Source organism: Natator depressus, chromosome 26 (genome assembly GCF_965152275.1).
Source record: "Natator depressus isolate rNatDep1 chromosome 26, rNatDep2.hap1, whole genome shotgun sequence".
NCBI classification, from domain to species: domain Eukaryota; kingdom Metazoa; phylum Chordata; order Testudines; family Cheloniidae; genus Natator; species Natator depressus.
Genome location: NC_134259.1, coordinates 4,384,591 through 4,388,967, shown reverse-complemented (window position 1 = coordinate 4,388,967; position 4,377 = coordinate 4,384,591). Strand labels below are relative to the sequence as shown.

General features: G+C 50.3%; 1 long non-coding RNA gene across 1 annotated transcript; it reads right to left on the bottom strand.

Moving 5' to 3' along the window:
- Positions 1 to 418: 418 nt before the first annotated feature.
- On the bottom strand, positions 419 to 3,909 carry LOC141978224 (uncharacterized). The gene is made up of 5 exons (XR_012636355.1): positions 3,837 to 3,909; positions 3,323 to 3,435; positions 1,494 to 1,577; positions 694 to 787; positions 419 to 555 (listed from the first exon to the last, which is right to left on the bottom strand). It is a non-coding gene; the product is annotated as an uncharacterized LOC141978224 (long non-coding RNA).
- Positions 3,910 to 4,377: the final 468 nt, after the last annotated feature.

The window sequence follows — 4,377 nt, the reverse complement described above, 5'->3', positions numbered from 1 at the left end:
TGCTTTTAATTTTGTTCAAGGAGAAACCTACAGCAGGAACATACCACACTGCACAATGGTAGGCTAGTTCTAGTCTTTAAGAAGAGTGCTCACCTACAGATAGCCAAGTTGCTAGAGATTCAGCAGCTAGAGCTAGCCAGGAAAGGGTCCAAGCTCACCCTTTGGAGGAACTGGAAAAGGACAGTGGGTGCAGGACCGACGTGTGCACAGAGATAGAACAGCAGGCATTACAGGAGGCCACTTCACTCTTCCTGAGAGCAACTCACCTCCTGCTAGATACACTGAGCTCAGCATTCTAGAAGCTGGCTGTGGTTGCAAGGAAAGCATCCAGCAAGTTAAATTCCATCCACATTAGCAGCTACAGGTAACTCATGAGCACTTCGTTGCCATGCAAGCTTTTGGTTTACCTCTGTGGGCCGCTGTCGTCCTCTCTGTAAGCCTGGGAAGCACAGACACCACTAGAAGTCCCACAGCTAGAGACTACGAGGCGGCTCTCAAGGGGTTGAAGAGTCTGGCTTGAAGTGGGCATGTTGCTCGAGGAATCCAGAGGGCCATCTGCAAGCAGAAACAAAAAGGTTCTTAATATCTGCTTCAGACATGGACAGTGGGATGCCTTAGCCATTGTTCATGTGTTCTCCACTGGGATCTGTGCCTCAGACTTGCTTTTGGCCATTCACATCCTGTTGTTCATACCTGTTTCAGAGCAGTTTTTGCTCCCTTTCTTGACCAAGGGCTTCTCCTGCTCATATTCTGAAGATGCAGCCTCTTCCACTTGGAACATCCTGCCCTTTGGAAGAGGAGGAAAACCGATCAGGGAGAGTTCAGTGCCAGGCACAATCACTACCAGTTACTGCAGCTAGCTGGGAGATTTAGTTACCTCCCTTCACCCAGGGATCTCCTTCCCTTAACACCCTCCAATCTTACTGCTTTGTCCTCATTTAGCAAATCAGCATCTTCAGGAAATCCCTTAACAGACCTGTTAAATGGCACCATTTCCCTGGTAAGGTCTGTCTAGAATGCAGCAGTTAAGTACCCTAGGGTGCTACAACTAAGGTTGCTCCAGCCCTTACTTCTCTGGACATGTGCATCGGTCTCAGGGAGACCCCACGGCGGATTGTATCCAGCACTTCCTTCATGCTGTTCTGCTTGGACAAGGCATGTTCATCTGCAGGATGAAAAGGTGCAGTTCGACATGAGCCTTGGAGAGCTCTCTTGGAAGGTGGCTCAGGGAAAGTGTAGCCTCCAATTCAGGGAGGTAAGGACCAGAGTACAGGGGTCAGAGCTGCTTCCCACAGCACCTCCAATCCAGTTTTGGTGACGCCATTTCATCCTTCCCTCCCAGGAGGGAGACAGGGTAGGTTTGTTCACTTGGGCCAGGCCATGTGTGCCCGATTCAGATTCAGGATAGTTACACGTAGCGCTGACAAAGTCTCCTCCCCCCAGCCCCGATGCCCTAGCTGGTGCGAGCTAGCACAGGCTGGTGCCACACATACCCCAGGGGGCAGGTCCCTTCTTCGGTGGAGTCTGTGCAGCTGGCTTCACTGCTGACTTCTTGTGCATTTTAGAGGAGGAGGAGTCTGGAGAGAGAGAGAGAGAGAAAGAAAGAAAAGCAACTGTGTCATGTCTGAGCCCCTCATCCACAGTTCCCCTCCCACTGTCATCCCATATGGGTCCAGCAGCAATGCAGCATGGGAGCAGTGCTACAGCACCGTCATGGCAGATGGTGGAGGCGGCAAGGGGAAAAGCTATTTCTAGATCCCTCTGTGTGCTGGCTCAGAGCTCAGGTCTCTGCCAGGGTAGAGGTATTCCAGTGATGCAGAGTCGTTAGCACCACCTTCGGCCAGGGCCAACCGCTGAGTAGCTGCTGCTACCAGGAAAAAAAGATTAACTCAGATCTTTGGTGAATGAAAGGTAAAGGCCAGACCCAGGAGGGTCTGAAGGAGGGGAGATGGAACCTGTCCAGCAGGTATGCAATTATACAGCAGGATCTGATCTCTCAACTTCGCAGCCCTGTTGCTTTTAAAGCCACCTTCATCCCACAACCAAATCCGGTACCACAACCATCTGAGCACTGCCGCTACACATATAGCTCATGCCACTGCACCACAGCTGAGTGCTCACAGGAATGACCAGATGTCTCTAAGTGTCCTAACTCCCAAATCTCCCTTTCTGGATTTATCTTCACTGCAGAGTTAGCGCGAGTGTTACTCCTAACTTGACAGGCATACTCCAGCCAAGAACGATGGCGTTTCTACCTGGAGCTGGTGGGTCCAGTGGGGTGAGCAGCACTTACCAGTTGTGATTGGGACCACTTGAGTGGTGCTAGTCTGTGACCACACATTGCAGGACAATCCCCCCACCCTGGGCACCCAGAAGAGGAAAGAGTCTCTCTCCCCCACAACTGTTAGAGAATTCATGGAGCAGCTCAGCCTCCTGCAGCACTAGAACCATGGGTTGTGCCCCTAGAAGTCTTAAGGCCACGAGCGAGTGGCATTGCCAGGGTGGTCATTATAGTCCCAACCAGAATTCCTCTTGGCTGTACTCCCACAGTAGGCCTAGGAGTTCTTGAAGGAAGCTATTTCCCCCTCACCAGAGCAAGGTCTGAGGGTGGTACATCATGAAAAAGCCTGTTCTGCTTTTGAAGTCACGAGCATTAGTTAGGGAACATCTTGCAATGCTGATAGAGCCCAGATGGCACAATACCCTTCCCCAAGAGGGCTTAGGAACCCTGGACTGTGACTACGTTAGCACCCCCAAGGCAGTGATCCAGCCAGGATGGGGACGTCTCAAGTCCCAACATTACCAGCTACACAAGGGACCTGAATAGAGTTTGGCAAAATATGTCCTTTTTCCAAGTGGAATAATTCAGATTTTGCAACACTGACAGAATTTAGAATTTTCTCTTCTTCTTCTTAAGCAAAACCACCACAAGGTTCTGGAAAAAAAAATCTAAGTGTTTGTTTTTCAGTTTTGAGTGACTGTTTCAGAACTCTATTTTATCAGAGGAGTTTAAAGATGGCAGAAGTCAAAAAACTCAAACATTGCAGAACAAAGTTCAGTGTTTTAAATTAGCTCAAAGTTTTGGTTCAACTCAAAACCAACTTTTCAGTTCACTGGCAAATCCAAAGAGTCAGTTCTTTGCAGAGTTGTAGGGCTGAAGCCTGGTTGTAAGGTGCAATTTGGAGTTCCCCTGTTACTCCTGACACCTGTTTAGTCATCCCAGCCCCACAGCCTAGTTTATCTCTAGGGTTTGAGTTTGTTGTAGAGTTGCCCATCTATACCCATCCCTTCATAATAATGAGAGAGTTGCCACACGTCTTACCTGATGGAAGAAAGTTGCAGGGGAGGGTGGAAGAGACTGAGGAGCAGTAGCCAATAGAGCTAGGGTGGTTGGAGAGGGACACTCGGCCTGCAGGCGCTTCTGCAGAACAGCAACTACAGAGGGGGAGAGGGAAAGAGACATTATTCCATTTAGTGTCAATGTTGGCATCAGCACATGACAACGCTGGACAGTGGTTACACCAAGGGCATGACAGTTAAGTACCCTGGATACAAGTCCCTTGACTTGCCTCCCAGGTGTGTAAGAAGAGGGGGAGATTCACCCATCTCTGAAATGCTTTGAGCTTCCATGTATAGGTGTTTGGGATGGTGAGGGCTGTCTCCCTGCTTCCACCCCCAGATGGACAGCAAGTTTTGAGTAGCTTTTGTTCCTGGCCACATCCTAGCCTCCTTTCCCACAAGGGAGTATTGCTCAGAGCCTGGAATCAGCCATACACGTGGTGCAGAGAGCTGCACACATCCCTACACCTCCCCTGTATCACACACAGGGTCCTTACTCTCCCGTTTGAGGTCCTGGATGTTCTCCTCAGCCCTCGGAGCTCTGCACTCCAGCTCCTGCTTCTCCAGTAGCGAGTGCTCCAGGTGCAACTGCAGCTTCTCACCCAGGCTGGGCTGGACAGAGCTACGCCGTTCCACCTGCACAGTGCGAGGGGGTCCGGGAGAAAGTAGATCAGTCACCAGAATCCAGACCTCCTCAATGCTCCCATGAGAGCCATTGAGTGTCTGCCTACCTCTGGGCACATGAGGCGCTCCAGCTCATTCACGCAGCAGGACAGCTGTCTGGTCCACGACTGAGAACATTTCAGTTCCTCCTCGAGCTCTGAATTGAAAGATGCCAAGTCACTGAAGACACTGTCCACATTTCCCCAGCACTCTCCATTAATGGGCTTACTTACTTTTGATTGTACACTCCAGCATGCAATGAAATTCTGCCCCCTCTAGAACAGAACATGGCAGCTGTTTATATCACAGCAGCAGTGTTAGTCAGGAAGTGAGGATTACTACCTCTCACACTGCAGGGGGAGATTTAAGTAGAGT